The following is a 21015-nucleotide window of genomic DNA, read 5'->3' on the forward strand; positions in this document are numbered from 1 at the left end:
GCTATAAATAAGCTATAAATAGCAACAGTTCTTTTGAATGATGGCCACATTAGTAAACTAAATTGAATTTGTGTTGAGTCATGACATAAGAAACCTTTTACAAGCCTTAGAAAAGCATTGGAAATAATCATTGTTGAGAAATATATCATGGTATGCACTTCACAAACACCACCTTTAATTAGCTGCTCTTATGTTTGAAGAGCAATTGACTTTACCTATGACTACAGATCCAAGATCTAAATGTCTAGGTGTCTGTCTACACCCTAGAACATAATTTGCATTATGACTAAACGGGGCCACATATTGGCACTAGATTATATCCTGGTTTATTTTGTTTGCTCATCAGCATCTAACATATTATTTGACACAAAGAAAATTCTTAATAAATGTTTGCTGAGTTGGATCAGTAATCACCCCACATTGAAGTTTTTACTGTAGTACATTGTGATAGTTTATTTTTTTAATAAATGAAATAATGATTTTATTTATATATTCCACAATGTAAAAAAGTGTTTTGCTTTGTTTTTACAATATCTCATTTGATGATTCTTTTTGCTTATACTATTAATATTCATTATTCTATGTAAAAAAATTTTATTGAAGTATAGTTGATTTACAAGGTGTTAATTTCTGCTGCACAGCAAAGTGATTCAGTTATACATACATATATTCTTTCTTATATCTTCTTTTCCATTATGATTTATTATAGGATATTGAATATAGTGTCTTATTCTATACAGTAGGACTTAAAAAAAATTGATTCATTGAGGGTGGATCCCTGTCTTTCAATACAGAATTCCCGCAGTTAAGTGTTGGGCTTAGCTAGAAGAGTTCAATAAATATTTGTTCCACAGAAAAATGGAAGTTAAATTAATTATGACACCTTTGAAAAGGACTAGATGAGAAATGCTTCAAATATGAGAGTTGAAGTCATTGAAACCAGAAGTCTATGGTAGATTTTCCCAAAGACAGACTAAAAATTATGGAGACTCAAATTTATATATATTTGACTTCCTATCAGCATGGCTTATGAGCTCTACTCATAAACTCATAAACTTGTTATGCCTGACACTTTAAAATCAGAAATGCTTAATTCTTTACCAGCAACTATAAGTCATTCACTTCCACTGCTGATTGCGCCGGAATATTTTCTACTTGGAGAATATTTTCTACAAACCAACTCCCTCACCCTCCCAGTAATATCTCCCAATACAATAGACATTATTTGAGATTTCAGTACCAAGATAATATGTGTTACTATTTACATCCTGATTGTTTTCTCTTATGAGATCGAGCTGTCCTTTTGAGATTTTGCTTATTTTTCATCACCAAATATCTCTTGAGCCTATAAAATGTCCTTCCTTGTTTCTTGAGTGTGAATAAAGAGTCACAGCTTCTAATCTTTCACCTGTAAATCATCTGTTCAGGTCTTTGACAGTGTGGAGCTGATGCAGTGCGGTTTTGCTTGTCAGTGTATTCCTCCTGATCTGAAACCACAAATGTTTTCTTCTGAAGATTCTCAGTGTCTCAAAGGTGGGCTTGTGATGTTCCATAGCCTTTGATGACACACACCATGGCACAGATGTGGGAGTGACAGGGTTTCGTTTATACATTACATGCTGTTGAGTTTTTCCATGAACAGAGTTATATGTAGGGAGACAGAGGAGATAATTGAAGTAAAAGTATTTACATTTATGAAATGCTTTCAAATATATCAATATTATGTAATGATGGGAATATACAGTTACAAATTTTCTAAAGTAAATGCTCTAAGAAAAAGAAGGGGAGGGATATATTTTCCTTTACTGTTAACAGGGAAATTTTTAGTGTTTATTTGTCCCTGCAATGTCAGAGCATTTATCACTTTCTGATTTATATTGTTCTCATTTTCAACATACGTTATCGATACAGCCAGTGCCCTTTCCATAGCCCCTCATGCCCAGTATGGTCTCCATACACACAATGTTGCTAGCTGAACACCTCTGACTCTTCATCTGAGGGCTTTCAGCTCCAGAGCAAGGCGAGCTGAGAACTAGAGAATTAATGCCCCCAGAGCAGCCTACAACCAACGATGGATGGGAAGTTGAGGAATGGATACTCCAGTCTCTCTGTCCGTTGGCACAAATACCTCTGAAGTTGTTGTCTCTCTGCTTGCCAATGGAATATGACATTCTCAAAAGTGAATTTCTTGATAATGCACTTCTTTTGGCTCCTTTCACTTCTCTGTTTTGCTCCCCAAACCTCAGGGATGTTTCCTGGGATGCCTCCTGAGAGAAATGCTTGTGTTTAAATCCTTGCCTCATCATTCTGATGGAACTCGGAGTCCATTCATACTGCAGTGAACTGAGAGCAGAGATTCTAATCACCTATCATTCATCTCACAGCATAGTTCCAACAGACTTGCACAGACCTGACATTCAATACTGGATGAATGGCTTTCTGAGTTTGCTCTAGTGATGCATTTTGCTATGAACACAGATTGGTTTGTAATATTAAACAGTTCCCGACAATCTTCAAGGCATGCTACTAAGAATGAGGTAATAATTATCATGTATTGAATATCTATAGTGGTTGGTAGATTCTGAGGTAGACATTTAGAAAGTGCATCTTATTTTATCTTCATAAATTAAGAACTAGTTAAAATGGACAGGTTTCTGTGGTTAGATTGCCAGGTTTCAGGGTCCATTGCAATTCTGGAAACCTCAGAAAAAGAACTTTCCTATCTATGCCTCTTTCATCTCCTATAAAATGGGATGAAATTTCCTACCTTTTCAGTAGTCACCCTAAAGCTGAGTTTCCCTGCTGAGTTTATGATTAATCTCTCTATCCCAAATTTTATTCCTTTTCTTGCCCTGCACCTGTTCCTTCAAGATTGAAGAAAATAGGTCATTATAACTGAGCAGGACTCTATAGGGCCTTCCTAGGACAGACCCCTCCATATCCTCTGCCTGCCTTTTGTCTGTAGAAAAATTTTATCCTTCTAGGCTTTCCCTAAGTTCCAAAGAGAAAATTTAATCAGAAAAATGAAAAAAATGCAAAAGCAAAGGAAAACAATCAAGCAAGACAAAACAATAATCATTTAGCTATTAAGCAAAGCCAAGACATTGAGTTCCTCCTCAAGGGCTATAGATAACATTCTGAGTCATATCCTTGAGCTGTGTTTCAGATACTGAAACCCAGCTATTGAAATTTAACTGCATACTGACCACAGGCATATACATAGACCTCAGACAACTTGGAACCAGGTTGAAGATGTTGACTCCTAATGACCTCATTACCAAGCAAACAGAAGAGCGTCACAAGATGATCAGGCACCCTGTGATCCTTTCTCTCACCCCTTCTTAAAAAACCCTTCCCTGAGATCCACCGGGGGAGTTCAGATCTTCTGAGCATCACCTGCCTGTATTCCTTGCTTGGCACCCTGCAGTGAATGCTTACTTTCCTTCATCATTACCTGGCATCAGTATATTGGCTTTTTATTTAAAGCCTCACTGCATGAGGGTGAGTAGAACAGGTTTGGTTAGATAATAGAATGAATGAATTTGATATTATCGATACAAAGTTACAGTAAATAAAATGATTTTTTATTTTTGCATTATTGATAATATTTTTTTCTCAAAAGATTCCTGTTATCTCTCTCATTTCTTCATTAAGTATCTATGGAATATATAATATACTCCAGATATCATGGTGAGTATTGGGAATTGATAGGGCCTACATGGGTGCTCATTGTTAAAATGGCTCATTATGTTGACCTCGCAAACAAAGGATAAAGTCACAGTGACCCTTGAGATTGACCAAATTGCCCAATAGACATTCTGTTTCCCTGCTGGTGCCTAACTTCTCAAGGCTATGAGACCACTGGATTCCAAATCTCTGGCTATGTGAGTGCAGGACTCAGCTACAGGCTAAAAATTAACCATCATCCTTTCAGAGAATTTTTCATTGGCAGGGAGGGTGTAAGAAAGACCCCGTCAGAAAGAGAGGACATCGGTTCTCCTTAACGTCCAGTCATCCTCTCATTTCCCTTTAATAAATTTCCCTTTTCTTTGCCTAACTGCCTGGCTCACTCTCTTTTCTCCACACTCGCCTTACAGGAATATAGCAGGGAACGAGGGAAACACAGCTCTTGTTTTCATGGAATAGATTTTACAGTTTTGTAAGGATGACAAAGACCCAATTTGTACAACTAAAGATAGTATCATAAACTGTGAAAATGAATGATTATATCAATATTTACCAGGGAGGCATAAGATTGTTTGAGAGGTCTGGAAAGCTTGCCTCAGGAAGTGACTTGAAGAATAAGTAGAAATTAGGCAGTTAAAGAATTGGGGGCTGGCTGGGGAGGGGTAAACATTCTAGGGAGAGGAAGCAGCTTATGGGGATTCTCCCAAGTGGCAAAACTCTGTACATTTAAGGAACTGAAAGAAGCCCAGTGGAGCTGGATCTTAGTATTTTTAAATTCTCAACATCCTAGAAAAACCTTGCTTTCACTTTTTCAGTAACTTAGTTTCCTTGTACCATTTTGTAAATTTTTTCAATATCAGAGAGCCCTCTTACTCACCTTGAGGTATCCAAGACTTAAAAAAAAAAAACTAAAGCTTAATAAAATAAATTTAGTTCTTACTGACTCAGAAGTAATTTTTCAAAAGTTCTTGGATTTAAATATTCTTTTGTCAGCTCAACTTTAATTTCAGAGGTTTTAGGAAAAGAATAATTATATGCTAATTCTGATCTCAAAATGTCACTGAGAATTATTAACCAGAAAAGAAAGGAATATTGTATTTAAATATTTTCTACCAGAATAAAATTTTTTTAAGAAGGTCTTACTATTTTGGATTTTGAGCATTATCTGAGCATGCCTCTGTTCATATTATTTAATGTTTCTAAATATTTAAATAAAAGTCCCAGGAAATTCTGGTGTTAACAACTTTATGTATGATAAAATTCACACTATTTTCATTTGTGTGAAATAAAATATTTACTAATTTATAATGTAAATATTTATAAAATAATACAATTAGCATAATAACAATAGTTTGATGTGTGAATTAAAAACATTACCTGCCACATGTGCATGCTGAGTCGCTTCAGTCCTGTCTACTCTTTGCAGCCTCATGGACTGTAGGCTGCCAGGCTCCTCTGTCCATGGGATTCTCTAGGCAAGAATACTGCCATGCCCTCCTCCAAGAGATATTCCTGACCCAGGGATGGAATCCATATCTCTTATGTCTCCTGCATCATCAGGTGAGTTCTTTACTACTAGCGTCACCTGGGGTATCTGCCATATCAGTAAACAAAGGATGTTGCAGTCATCAAGTCATCACATTAGAGCTGTCCCCAAAGGGCAAGCCCTGAGAAGACTCAGAATGAGTAAGCATAGGATACCGGCCCCAGATAGGTGGGTGTACATCAAAGGAATGATTTCAGTGAGCCCAGAATCTTGCATCTTCCCACATATAAAGAACTAAGTTCCTTGAGATATCTGGCTTTCTGTAATTAACAGTTTTCTTTTGATATTCTGTACCTGGTCTTTATTGCAAAAACTCCTGTAAATCCTTCCTTTCCCACTTCCTCAAAGTTTTCCGAGATACTGTGTTGCAGGCTTAAATCCTTTTTTGTCACCAAATAAAACATAGTTCTTAAATTTTAGATTTTGATTTTTTTCTCAGTAAACAGAAATTACCCATGAATAGGAAGGATGAGTTTAAAGTCTTCTTGTTTTTAATTTAAAATTTCATGCTAACCTTTTTATCAGTTAAATGAGAGAATCCATATTTTAGCACATAGTAGCATTAATTTTTCTGTTGCTGCTATCTAGCTATGTATCTTCTCTATGTTTCTCTCCAAGTACTTTGCTATTTACCTACAAGAACCTTAACAGCTTCTGAAAAGCAAACAAGTTTTTTTTTTTTTTTTTTGATTGATAGCAAATCACAAAGTAAGGTTGACCCTAAAATATAATGGACATGAAATCTTTCTCCATAAGCAAAGCTCAGAATCAATAATGACAAAATAGAGATCATTGGACCCCTTGTATCTGAGTAATTCAAGTCCAAAATTACGCTAGATATTTCTTTCTCTTCCTTGCTGTTATTTCTAAAAAAAAAATCAGCCAATCCTATCATTATGAACACTTTAAAGACAGAATAAAAGTTGCAACTTTTGTTGCAATGTTGTGGAATCTAGTCACAAAACACATCTCAGAGGACATGAAAGAGAGTGGAGTACAGTTTATTTCTCCAGTGGGTCCAAGGGAAATCAGTTCCCAACAGTTCCCAATCAGTTCCCTTCTGAGAGGCCCAGTTTTATACCCCCCACTACATGACTGGTTACATGTTAGCAACCTCTTTGTTGTATAATACTGAGTTTTACAACAAGTAGGTGCTAGGAGAGCAAACAATTAATGTTAAAGTGGGGAGGAGGGGGTCGGTAATGATTATACATCAAGGGGGGATGTCTCCATGGTTAATTTAACAGAGGCAGCCTGACCTCAACTACAATCTCCGTTTGTCATCTGTAGGGAGGTAAGTCTCCAAGAAACCTGGTTTTCACTAGCAACGGTTTCCTCACTCTTGGGCAGGGTTCAGGCCCAGTTCACATTCAGTCTTGAAGAAGGATGACAGTCTTCAAGATGGAGTCTCTCCTGCTTTCCTCACACTGGCCCCAACAGCAACATATCCATCTTGGAGCTGGAAGTGCTTCTTACCTCCAGACCAACAGTGAGAAGTGCTTTTCAATAGTTATTCATTGTACCTCTCCTTTGCTGCAATCTGGGATCTCGGTTTCTAAAATGGCATGATTCTTTCACTGGGGATGGGTGGAGAGGTAGTCTCTGAATTACTTTAGTTCAGTGCTCTAAGTTAGCATCTTGTAGACGTTCTGGTTGAACCCACAATTCATGAAGATTGTTAGTGATCACACAGAAAGAACAGGTTCAGGAAAGCTTATTTGGTAGATATATAAAAAACCAAAGTAACAATTTACTCCTTCATAGAGGGTGGGTAGAGTTAAGGGCTATGCTGTTATTTAGTCATTTACTAAGTTGTGTCTTAACTATTTTGTAACCCCATGGATTGCGGTCTTCCAGGCTACTCTGTCCATGGGATTTTCCAGGCAAGAATACTGCAGTGGGTTGCCATTTCCTTCTCCAGGGGACCTTCCTGACCCAGGGCCTGAACGCACATCTCCTGCATTGGCAGACAGATTCTTTACCAATGGGCCACCAGGGAAGCTGTAAGAGCTATACTTGTAACATAACAATACTTAAGAGGTAGTGTCTGCAGACAACCTATTGCTAACAATGAAGTCATGGAGGGAAGGGTGGGAGCCGGAGGCTAGACCCAATTAAGAATCTTTGTTTATAAATTAACACAAAAGCACACATCTGTTGATCTTTTTAAATCAGCTAAGTTTTGAGCCCCCTTTCCCTGAGGGGCAGGAAATCCAACTCCATCATTGCTGTGTCCCTCTTTCTCCAGGGAAGGGCAATGTACTGTGAATTTTATGCTACCAGCCAGATCCTGAGGATGCCTGCTTGTTATTTGTAAACTGTGATGCAATCACTGCTGACATTCAGGGATCCCACTGGTTCTGCTGCTTCCAGGTCATACCTAAAGCATGAGATGTTTTGTGGAGGTGGGAGACCACATGGCTGAAATATCTAAACCTGCTGTGCAGCAATTTCATTTTGCAATCTGGTGTCCTCTTGCAGTCTGGCACCCTTCAAGGGCTAGCATCCTCTTGAAATCGGTCTGAAGCAGTGCTTCAGATAGGCTTCTGCTGCTGCTGCTGCAAAGTCGCTTCAGTCGTGTCCGACTCTGTGCGAACCCATAGACAGCAGCCCACTAGGCTCCCCCGTCCCTGGGGTTCTCCAGGCAAGAACACTGGAGTGGGTTGCCATTTCCTTCTCCAATGCGTGAAAGTGAAAAGTGAAAGGGAAGTCGCTCAGTCGTGTCCGACTCTTCGTGACCCCATGGACTGCAGTCTACCAGGCTCCGCTGTCCATGGGATTTTCCAGGCAAGAGTACTGGAGTGGGGTGCCATTGCCTTCTCCAAGACAGGCTTCATGCAGCTCCTAATGAAAACCACAGACAACTGCCTTCATTACTGGTGTTCAGAAAGGGTTTTCTTCAGTCTGTGAAAGATCTTCCTTCTCTTTATGTGTTCTCAGATAGATTTCCACTGTAAAATTTATTCTCTTTCTTTAGGAGACACACCTCCATATATTCAGTGGGTTTGGTTTTGGGAAACAATAGCAAAGAAGGAGATTCTTTCATTTGCTTTCAGTGCTGCTACAATATATCCTTGATGCATAGATAGATAGTACAAGTTAATATTGTTTAAATGAATGAAAATGTAGCAGAATGTACAAGAACAAACGATACTTTCAAATTCTACCTGAAACATGGTAACAAAAGAAGCAGTAGTTAAGTGAATGCTTTGATAATTGTTTTGATCATATTTAATGATACAAGATAATTAAAATACATAGAGGAATTAAAACAGTATTATATTTTACATATCTCTGTCTATCTACTTATCTATTGTCTATCTATCATCAACCTGTCCAGGCTTTAAAGATCTCTGAGGAGTTTTTTAAGTGGAATTAGCTTTTTGAGACCAAATTTTAGCTGTAGCTTCTATCATCTGAACAATGGATTTAAGATCCGCAGAGTAATGACCTCAATTATTTCTCCAAAGAAGTATATCCCTTATGCTGACAAGATAGTGAGCATAAGTACTTCAGTCTTCTTTTTTCTCCTATTTTGATTTATCTGGCCCTTGAAGTTTCCTGAAAGAGCTTTCTGATGCTCCAGAAGATTGCCAGAACCCAAACAAGAAGAGTTGTCTTTCAAAGCCCCAAAGTTGTTCCAGAGCAGTACTCCTTGTGCCTGGACATTTACAAAGGCTTTCATAAAAACAGCTATTTCAGCCACTCTCTGACCTTTCTCTTTTGCAAATACTAACATTTTACTGCCATCTCCATCTTCTTACATCCTGCTTTTATAAGAACACACAGTAATTTGGGCGAGAGCCTGTCTCAACGCACATACAGTCAAAGTCGATCTCTCCATTTCAATAGCTCTCCTAAAATAGTAATTACTGCAGACAGAACAACGATTCCTGAAATGTCCATGTCCTGATCTCTGGAACCTGTGGATATGTTGCCTTACACAGTGAAGTGAAATTAAATGTCCTGATCAGATGACCTTAAAATAGAGATATTATCCTGAATGATCCATTGTATCTAAATACAATCATGAAGATATTTATAACTGGAAGAAGGATGCAGAAGAAGAGTATCAGAGAGCCATGTACTTCCATGAGCATGGTTGGAGATGCAATGCTGTTGAGTGTGAAGATGGAAGAAAGTAGCCAGAACCAAGGAATGTGGGTGAAAAAGACAAGGAAACAGACCCATTCTAAGAGCCTCCAGAAAGAAATGCATCCTTACCAGCACCTTGATTTTGGCCTGGAGAGACCCATGGCTGATTTCTAAATGAAGGAATTAAATGATTATTCACTATGAAATGATTATTATAGTAAGTTTAGTGAACATTGACCATCTCATATAAGTAAAACATTAAAGATATAGAAGAAAAATATTTTTGACTTGTAATGAGAACTCTTAGGATTTACTATCTTAACAATTTTAATATATAACATGTGACAGTGTTAATCATATTTATCATGTTGTACATTATATCCCTAGTATTTATTCATCTTATAACTGGAAGTTTGAGCCTTTTGACTGCCTTCATCCAGTTTCCCCTCCCTCACCACCCACCTGGAATAACCACAGATCTGATCTCTTTTTCTATGAGTTTGTTTGTTTTTGAAGTATAATTGACCTATGACTCGTTGTTGATTCCTGGTATACAACATAGTGATTCAATATTTCTTTACACTCTAAATTGATCACCAAGATAAGTTTAATTGTCATTTCCCCAGTGGTTTTTGAGAAAGCTTTCTCATATTTTTCAGCTTCCCTTTCTGTTAGATGTGTTTGTGTGGCTGTCTTCTGGTCAGTGAAGTGTGAGCTGGCACGGTGTATACCTGATGCAGTCCAGGCCCTTTGAAATCTCCTGTTCTCCATCCACCAGTTTAAAACAGGGGAATCCAGGGGCTTGGATAGAAAGACCCTGGGCCTCTGCTGTATGCATCTGTCATCCTAAACTGGACTATAATTTGAGAAATAGAGTAGCAGTGTAGCCTGATAATAGCTAAGTCACTGTAAATTTTGGTGTTGTGGGTTACAATAAATAGCCTGCCCTAACTGGTAGAGGTCCTCCTTTTGTCTCTGAAGATAAGCTACCTAAATCTATCAGATTCATTTTTGCTCTATGATACTATACATTTTAGGCTTTGGAATACCTCATGGGTATACTCTGTTGGGGACTGAAGAAATGGCATTGAATCTGGGACCAGGATAGAACTTGAGGAGGCCTGGATGTATAAGCCTCTCTCTTTATTCTGCATATTGAACATGTAGGTGATGCGCATGTATGCTGATCTTTATGGTAGATTGAAAAGATTATCAGTTGCTAAAAATGGTGGACTGCAAGTTCTTTCATCTGTGACCATGTGACTGTTCTGCAGAGTTAAGTTGGGAGGTTTGGGGAGGGTAGAAGTGAGGGAAGGAGCTTTCAGGGAAGGTAGAGAGCAGTTTGAAAGATTAAGTGTTGAGAAGAAGACCGTTCATGGTTTTTCAATTAAAGATGACCAAAGTTCACCAAGGCTCTGGGATGCTCAAGTCCACCCTAGGGCATTCTATCAATATGAAAGTAAAGATGGAGGCCAATGGCAGCAAGGCCACTGAACTCGACTGGGGATATCTAGAGGACAAATAATAAAAATGTCAGTGAGGTTACCAGGTAATGGGTTAGAGGTGAAAATTGTGAACCTGGAGTTGAACATATCTAAGGAGACGGAAATTGGTCATATTTTATAGATTAAACTGAAGAAGCATATAACATTCAACCAAGAAAACAATAAAAAGTGGAGTGATATAGAGGAAGGGAAACTGGTTTGTCTCCTTATTCAACAGTGGAGTGACCCTAGACAAGACACATCTCATCTGAGTCTCTGATTTCTTGTCTTTAGAGATGGGGATTTTATTGCCAGACTTGCTACAGAGACCTATTGGGGGCAATCAAATTAAATATGTATGGGGACACATTTGGTAATATGTAAAATTCATTTCAAAGTAATTATTGTGTCTAGAACTCTTATGACTCCAGATTAGCTAAGTAAACCAAGGTATGAGTTGGCAGTCAGTGGGAAAGACTCCAATGTACACGTGTTGTAAGTAATAATTATATTATTTTTAAAAGGGTTTTTTGATCATCTCTCTGGTACTGACTTGGAATAACACTATGGCAAGACCCATGAAGGTGGAATAGATTTTTTACATGCACAGTTTCTAGAAAAGGGAGGCATCCCATGTAGGGAGCCATGGGAAAAACTCCAAGAGAGAGAGCTCAACTAAACAGGTGGGGTGCTGAGGGGGTTGCTGTAGGCAAGTGCCGTTATTGGAAGTCACAGTGGAGTAGGCCAGCGAAAGTGTAAGGGTGTGTTTGAATGGCAGGAGGTCACAGTTGGGGAGGGCAAGAAAGAGAACTTGGGGCAAAGACCAGCATTATCACACTGGTGTATCTGCCACCCAGACAGGATGCTTACAGTCAGTTTGGTGGATGTGAGCACATCAAGAAACAGGATGTTTAAAAAATTTATAATACAATGTACCTGTTCCAATTGGATTGCCAACTTTATCAAAGTTCCTACATCTCAGTACTTCCGTGGTGGTTCAGTGGCTAAGACTCTGCTCCCAGCTCCCAGTGAAGGGGGCCCAGGTTCCAGAAACTGCATTCCACATGCTACAACTAAGACCTGGTACAGTCAGGTAAATAAATATTTAAAAAACTAGAAGCTCCTTTGTCTCAGTGGCTAGTTAGAATACCCAGGGAAACAGCAAAGCAGGTAAGGGGATATTTTTCATTCCAACTAGGATTTCTCCCTAATGGAAGTTGACCATCAGACTGAGTGTGGACGGAGGCTGCTTTCCTTTCCCATGTGTCTTATCAGCTGCTTACCAGAAACTATTGTTTACCCAACCACTGGTCTCATATGGCTCAGAGAATAATTCAGGTTAAAAAAATAAGTATAACCTTATAATGAAAAGCATTGACTCTGTGGCCAGACTGAGTGGGTTCAAATCCTAGCTCCTCCATTTACTAGGTGTGTATTATAGGTGAAGTTATTTAATTGCTCTGTTTATTCATGAATAAAATGTGCATTATTTCACATTTCAGTTCACAGGACTATTGTCAGGACGAAAAGAGTTAATATATGTCAAGTGAAGAGTAGTGGCATATACAAAGTAGTTAATGAATATGAGCTACCATACTTTTATAGTTTTTGTTATTACCAAGGAAAGAATTCTAACATGGGTCCAAAGACCTGAATTCTTGCCTATAGTTGTCAGTGAAAGTGACAGAAACAAAATCAGGCTAAATTAAACAAAATGTAGAAGTACTTTACTGGCTTATATAACTTACAAAATTTAAGAGTAAGTCTGATTTTGTGCAGTTAGATGCTACATTCGGTGCTTCTCTGGTGGCTCAGATGGTAAAGAATCTGCCTGCAATGCAGGAGACAGTTTTGATCCCTGGGTCAGGAAGATTGCCTGGAAAAAGGAATGGCTACTCACTCCAGTGTTCTTACCTGGAAAATTCCATGGTCAGGGGCTACCATGGGGTCACAAAAGAGTCAGACACCACTGAGTGACTAACACTTTCACTTTCAGATGCTATAATACGTTCATGAATTTAAATGATGACCTCAGATATCTCCTTGTGTGTTCTCCTTTAATTGGGATTAGTTGTTAGGTAGACATTTTCTCCATGACATGTGGTGACCTTTGGTAGGTCTATGTTTCCAGCTAAGCAACCAGCAGAGAATGAGATCACCTTTTGCTTTATGAATCCAGCAGGAGTTAAAAAACACACTATGAACCTGTGAGTGGTTTAGTCACTTTAATACTACCTGATCTAGAGAGGGAGAGTGGTGGTTGCCCACACAAAATCAGGGTACTATTTTAAGATAAGATTTTAAGATAACTAATGCTGAGCAGACAAAAATACAGGAGACGGTTTGCTGTAGACCCACCTCTGAAATTTACTAGCAATACAACCTTGAACTTGTGACCCAAGCTTTCTGAGTTTTAGTTCTTCAACTATATAATGGGATTAATGCCAGCTCTATCTAATTCACTATGTCAATAAGAGGGTTAAATAAAAGACTGTGAGAGCCCTTTGCAAACAGCTCTATCTGAGCATAGGGAAGCAATATTATCTTTATTATCTTCTGCTTGACTTTTCTGGGGTTTAAAGCATCTGTCACCTCCACTATCTTCTGTTTATTTAAACTGATGTGCTGGAAAAAAAAATTCCTTCTTGAATCTATTCAGAAAAATACTAAAAGCCAAATACAAGGCAGCCTGGACTTCTATAGATTCTATTAATCACATCAGCCCAACTCAGCACACTGTCATTTATCATTACTCTTTGTTGATTACACGTCAGCCAGTCTTCAGTCCACTTCAAGGGAGCCCTACCAGTCCTAATTCATTCAAATTAGTGAGACTCTGCATCTCTGTGACAGAACAGGAGACATTTTGCTCAAGAACATTTTTCCCACAGTGTAGTAACTGCATTCCTTCGTTTTGTCTAGTCTGTTAATTGCACTTAAAATGGAACTTAAGTTTACATGTTGCAATGTGCTTTATCACTCAAAGTACACTCTCAGGGAAAACTGATATAATCTTTTTTTCTTTTTTCTTTAAAAAGTATTTCATTTAATTTTTTGTTGTTGTTAGAAATGGAAATGATGAGTATCTATAGTTCTCAAGACTGCCCTCCCTGACATGGAAAGGATGTATTAATATTACAATACAAGCACCAGCAGCCTCTTTGGACCATCTCATCTTACTGTAAACGTAATTGTAGATGAATAGTGCTTTTCACGGAGAAGGTAATGGCACCCCACTCCAGTACTCTTGCCTGGAGAATCCCATGGATGGAGGAGCCTGGTAGGCTGCAGTCCATGGGATTGCTGCCAGTCAGACATGACTGAACGACTTCACTTTCACTTTTCACTTTCATGCATTGGAGAAGGAAAAGGCAACCCACTCCAGTGTTCTTGCCTGGAGAATCCCAGGGACGGTGGAGCCTGGTGGGCTGCCATCTATGGGGTTACACAGAGTCGGACACGACTGAAGCGACTTAGCAGCAGCAGCAGCAGCAGTGCTTTTCATGAAAAAAAAAAATGATTTTGCAAACTGAAATTGATTCACTCACTGAATCCTCATCTAAGAATCCTTGTGGGGTAGGTTTTATAGTACCCTTTATACAGATTAGGAAAATGAGGCCTGAGAACAAATGCATTTAGCATTACACAGTTTGGAAGTGGTAGTAGCAAGACTCAGACACATCTGTTAATGGCAGATGTCCACGGCCACACCCTGCATCCCAAATGGGAAGGGCTGGAGGGCAAGCTGTGCTGTCTGCAGGAAGGCCACCTCTAACTGGCGTTTCCACTCACGGCAGGTGGCTGTGCCCAACTGGTATACATACAGGTTTCAGTGACAAGGGCAGGAAAGGGAATCTGTCGTGCTCTGGGAGCTTTGAATCAAGGCATGGTGAGTCAGGTAGGTCACTCTGACTCTTGCGAAGCCTGAAATGGGTGGCTCTTAATTCTAAAAATATTCTCAGCAATTTTAAGGAGGTACAATTAACATCATCTACGATATTTAATAACGCTACTTGATAACTCTTGTCATATTTAGACACATAGGAACCCATCACCAAAATCAAGATTATGAAAATATTCTTCACCCCTTTCCTTTGTCTTTCTGTCCCTTGAGAATCCCTTCTACTCTCCCCTCCCACATCACTCCCCCTACCTCCAGGCAACAACTGATCCACTTTCTATTACTGTAGATTAGTTTTCAGTCTTCAGAATTTTAGTAAATGAAGTCTTATTTTTCCTTCTGGTTTCTTTCACTCAGCATAATAATTTCGAGGTACATCTGGGTTGTGGCATGTATCTATACTTCATTTCCTTCTATTGATGAGTAGCATTTTGATGTATGAATATATCACAGTATCCATTTACCTTTTTGTTTAATGTTATTAAGTATAGTTGATTTACAATGTTGTGTTAATTTCTGCTGTACAGCAGAGTGATTCAGTTATACATATATATACATATATATATGTATATATGTATATATTCTTTTTCATGGAAATCCCTGGTGGGCTATATATAGTCCATGGGATTGCAAACAGTCAGACATGACTGAGCGACTAACACACCACACATTCTTTTATATAGTCTTTTCTATTATGATTTATTACAGGATAATGAATATAATCCAGTGTGTTGTACAGTAGGATCTTTATTATTTCATTTTTTTGGCTTACTTTAGGTTTTGTTTGCTTTCTTTTTCTGGTTGCTTCAGGAAGAGGCTGAGGTCATTGATTTGAGACTTTCTTTCTTCTACAAGTGTTTAGTGCTAAAAATTTCCGTTTAAGTCCTGCTTTAATTGGAGAAGGCAATGGCACCCCACTCCAGTACTCTTGCCTGGAAAATCCCGTGGATGGAGGAGCCTGGTAGGCTGCAGTCCGTGGGGTCACTATGAGTTGGACACGACTGAGCGATTTCACTTTCACTTTTCACTTTCATGCATTGGAGAAGGAAATGGCAACCAGCTCCAGTGTTCTTGCCTGGAGAACCCCAAGGATGGGGGAGCCTGGTGGGCTGCCTTCTATGGGGTCACACAGAGTCGGACATGACTGAAGCGACTTAGCAGCAGCAGCAGCAGCCTGCTTTAATGGGATTCCACAAATTTTGATACATTGTATGTTTATTTTCATCCACTTCAAGATACTTTTAAACTATCATTTTATTTATTTTTGACTCATGGGCTATTCAAAAGTGTGTCATTTAGTTTCAAAGTATTTGGTGATTATCCAGAGACCTTTATGGTTTTGACACTTAATTTTTATCAGAGAACGTATTTTTTTATTACTTGAGTTATTCATGAATTTGTGGATTCTTGCTTTACAGTCCAGAAAATGGTCCATTTTGACAAAATTTCCAAGTTTATTTAAAAAGAATGTACATTGTGCTGTTATTGGGTGGAGTGTTCTGTGTCAGTTGGATTAAATGTATTGATAATGTGGTTCCTTTTTCTCATTCATTCCTGAATTTTGCATATTTTTATCATTTATTGAGTGAGTGCTAAGATTTCCAGCTATTATTGTGGAGTTGTTTTTTTCCTTTGCAGTTCTATTCATTTTTGCTTCAGTTGAAGCACTATTATTTAGTGCTGTTATGTCCATGTAATGAATTGATCACACTTTGTTATGAAATGGCACCCTTTAGCCCTAGTAATATTTTTTGCTCTGAAGTCTTCTTGTCTTATAAAAATATGGCAATTCCAAATTTTTGTTTTGATTACTGTCAGTATGCTATAGATTTTTTACATCCTTTTATTTTTCACCTATATTTACCTCACTATTATTTCCAATAACTCATTTTCTTTTTGTATGAGTATTATATATTCTCTATTCTATTTGTTTCTTGTCTATTCACGTTTTCTACGTATTTATTCTTTGAAAGCATAATGTTGGAGAAGGCAATGACACCCCACTCCAGTACTCTTGCCTGGAAAATCCCATGGATGGAGGAGCCGGGAGGGCTGCAGTCCACGGGGTCACTGAGGGTCGGACACGACTGAGTACTTCACTTTCACTTTTCACTTTCATGCATTGGAGAAGGAAATGGCAACCCACTCCAGTGTTCTTGCCTGGAGAATCCCAGGGACGGGGGAGCCTTGTGGACTGCCGTCTATGGGGTCCCACAGAGTCGGACACAACTAAAGTGACTTAGCAGCAGCAGCAGCAGTGAGAAAATTACTCTTTATATTTTGACTCATTAATTTGTTCTTTGCTTGTATTCAAACTAATGTTTATCTGCACCCTTAAGGAAATGTTTTAGCAATTGGATCTTCCTTTTCTTTTTAATTTCTTCTTTATAAGTATTCATTCTTGTTGTTTGTAGATAAGTTCGCCCATCTTTCCCTGAAGATATTAGATTATTTATTTGAAAGTTCTTTTCATATTATTTTAGAATCTGTTTCTTATTTGTACATTATATTGTTGATTTTTTTTTCAGTAATGACCCATGGTGTTATATTTTCTCAGGTATTTTGAGATTCTCAATTGTTTGCAATGTTTTCTTTTTTTTTTTTAAGAAAAAAATTTACAACTGTTTTAGTGCAGGATCAGTTCTAGATTCATGGAAGTAATTTATGTTTAGAGTTGTACCTCTAGTTGACTTCCTTTTTCTAGAACTGCATCTCCATTTCTGGTCTGGAGAAGAATTTGTTTTCTCCAGAATGCCCTTCAGTACAAAACATGATGGGAGCTTAATGAAGTAGAGTTGCAAAGACATGCCCCCAAATTAGTCTTGTGCTGTTTAGCTCCCCATGCATTTTTAAGTATAAAAGATTTGAAGTTGCTGAGGTTCTCGTTGTTTGGAAAGTTTAAAGATTATTTTTTCACTTTCCAGTATCAATAAATTTTGAAAGGGCATGAAGAGTCCTGGTCTCTGTCCTCAGAGAGGAAAGATTAGTGGCATGTTCTGTTCATCTGCAGCCTTTGGAGAGATTGAACTATGTCCCTGAAACTCAAGGGCTACAGAAAACTTATGTTTGATCCATTTCTTTGATTGTTTAAGGCTAGTTCTGAGGAAAGATAGCCATTTCACAGCAGTCTGGACTCATGGAGTCATTTAAGCTTAACCAGGTATAAGCATGTTTTGTGGATAAGCTATGACTGTGTGCAGAGAGAGCTGGTTTGCAACCATCTAACATCCTGCTCAAGACACCTATATATAGGGCCATTATATCTTGGTTCCCCTAAACCATTGAGAATCACAGATTTCCATCCAGAAAGTGCAACACCCATGTGAAGAATCTGTGACAAGACATTTCAGCAACTCGAAGTGATATGAGGATTTCTCCAGAAAATCCCCAAAGACCATTAAAAGGGAGTCAGTTTTGAACATGAAACATTCAGAGAAACAAGGTAATCCTGATATTATCACCTTAAAATCTGAATATGTTTTTATTCTCCTAGGCCAGACCCTGGAGGAATCAGATATCTCGGCTAGTAGTGTGAAAGTAGAGGGTTTGATGGCAGGAGAGAGAATTAGAAGCTGTCGCGGAGCCCTGTGTCTCTTCAGGTGCCACCATCAGGGAAGACTTGTGGGGAGAGGAAGCTTGAACTTCATAGCTTGAAATTTACTACCTGAAGGTGGAAATATAACTTATTAAAAAGACTATTCAGGTGACTAAATATGGCTAGAGGAACTTTTATTACCTGAGAGTGATAAAAAATATTGCACATATATTTTCATTATCATGAGCAAACACCAAGAATGGAATTGTGGCACCATATGGGAAATAAATATTTAACATTTTAAGAAACTGCTAAGCCATTTCCCAAAGTTGTTATAACCATGTTACCTTTTCTCCAGTGGTGTGTGAATGTCTCTTTTGTTCTAGAATTCCTCTGATACTTGATATGGTCAGGTTTTTTTTTTTTATTATTTTATTTTTTAACTTTACAATATTGTATTGGTTTTGCCATATATCAAAATGAATCCACCACAGGTATACATGTGTTCCCTATCCTGAACCCTCCTCCCTCCTTCCTCCTCATACCATCCCTCTGGGTCATCCCAGTGCACCAGCCCCAAGCATCCAGTATCGTGCATCGAACCTGGACTGGTGACTCGTTTCATATATGATACCATACATGTTTCAATGCCATTCTCCCAAGGAATGCTTAAACTAAAACCACAAAGAGATGCCACTATACACATATTCAAATGACTAACATTTGAAAAACTGACCATATGATGATATGCCATATGATGATATGGTCAGTTTTTCAAATGTTAGTCATTTGAATATGTGTATAGTGGCATCTCTTTGTGGTTTTAGTTTAAGCATTCCTTGACTGAACTGAACAAAAATGATGTTGAGCATCATTTCATGTGCTTATTTGTCACTCATATATTGTCTTTGGTTAAGTGTCTATTTAAATCTTTTCCCGATTTTTAATTTGATTGCTTTCTTATTGTTGAGTTTTGACATTTAAAAATATATATGTTTGTTATGTCAGTCCATAATATATATGATTTGCAAATATTTTTTTTCAATAAGAGTAGAGTTTCAAATTCATTCTTTTTGAATTGTGTTTAATTTTGTATGTAAGAAATCTTCACCTAACCCTAAGATACAGAAGATATGTGCATACAAGGTTTTATCTATGAATGTTCACAGCAGCTTTGTTTATAATAGAGAAAAACTGAAAACAACACAAATGTCCATCAACATGTGACTGAATATGCAAATATGTTTTATCCATACAATGAAATACTACTCAGGCAAAAAAAGAATGAATTACTGAAACATGTTACAACATGGATGAATCTCGAAACAATTATGCTGAGTGAAAGACATAAAATTTAAAAGAATACAGGCTGCATGATTCCATTTATCAAATACCCAAGAAAATTCAAACTAGTTCATAGTCAGAAGCAGATCAGTAGCTGCTTGTAGACAAAAGTTAAGGGTGGAAAGGAGAGTGGGAGGGAATAAAATGGAGCATGATGAAAGTTTGGGGTGTGATATGCTAACTTGATTGTGACAGTGGGTTTTATAGTACATACTTACACCTTCCATATCACAACTAATCAAACTGTTCACTTTAAATATTTTCAGTTTACTGTATGTCTGTTATTCCTCAATAAAACTGTCAAAACAAATGTTTGATATCTGACTGTGATTTCCTCCAGAACTCAGGAAAAGAACTTGCCAAGTCTAAATGGATGATTAGGGATAAAGAATATCATTTTTTGAATGGATTCGAAGTATTTTGCTTATTCCCTGTATCGGTTACATAATTTGAAACCTGAAAAATCTACATAAGACTCGGCAGAAAAGCTAACAAAAATTATGGTTTGCACATACTCTTTTGGCTTTTACTTCTGATACATCCACCAAGAACTCTGAGCCACTTGGATGACATGGTCAGACACTGATATGATGGGAAGGAATCATGTCAAATTAAAGCATAATTGCAAATTGCACAGCTATAATTAAAACAAATATTTCTATGATATGATGTGGCAGTTTGGTCACAAATCTGAAGTAGTTATGCAGAATTTTGTAAATGGAGTGGAAAAAGGGCTGAGATATCTAATACAGAGAAGAAAGTGGGGTAATTTGGCAAGAACCTCTTGGGTGGTAATTTAAGTCCACCTCCTTCCCAAATAACTGTGCAAATTGATATCATGAGTGATAATTTAGATGAAAAGAGGTTTTAATTTACTGTTCTGATGAAAGCTGGACAAAACTTACTAATGGCCATTGAGACTGATTAACATTGAAAGGATACGATATTCCACAGTAGCCAGTCGCTCAGTTGTGTCCCACTCTTTGTGACCCCATGGACTTCAGCATTCCAAGTCTCCATGTCCTTCACCATCTCCTAGAGCTTGTTCAAACTCTTGTCCATCGAGTCACTGATGCTATTTAACCATCTCGTCCTCCTTTGTCCCCTTCTCCTCCTGCCTTCAATTTTTCCCAGCATCAGGGTCTTTTCTAATAAGTTAGTTCTTCACATCAGGTGGCCAAAGTATTGTAGCTTCAGCTTCAGCATCAGTCCTTCCAATGAATATTCAGGACTGTTTTCCTTCATGAATGACTGGTTTGATCTCCTTGCTGTCCAAGGGACTCTCATGAGTCTTCTCCAACACCACAATTCAAAAGCATCAGTTCTTTGACACTAAGCCTTCTTATGGTCCAACTCTCACATCTGTACAAGGCTACTGGAAAAACCTTAGCTTTGACTAGATGGACCTTTGTTGGCAAAGTAA

At 38.1% G+C, this 21015-nt stretch overlaps 1 long non-coding RNA gene across 1 annotated transcript; it reads left to right on the top strand.

Moving 5' to 3' along the window:
* Positions 1-3013: 3013 nt before the first annotated feature.
* On the top strand, positions 3014-20158 carry LOC112447156 (uncharacterized). The gene is made up of 4 exons (XR_003035265.2): positions 3014-3501; positions 5114-5247; positions 6584-6722; positions 18207-20158. It is a non-coding gene; the product is annotated as an uncharacterized lncRNA (long non-coding RNA).
* Positions 20159-21015: the final 857 nt, after the last annotated feature.

This window comes from Bos taurus, chromosome 6, assembly GCF_002263795.3.
Source record: "Bos taurus isolate L1 Dominette 01449 registration number 42190680 breed Hereford chromosome 6, ARS-UCD2.0, whole genome shotgun sequence".
NCBI classification, from domain to species: domain Eukaryota; kingdom Metazoa; phylum Chordata; class Mammalia; order Artiodactyla; family Bovidae; genus Bos; species Bos taurus.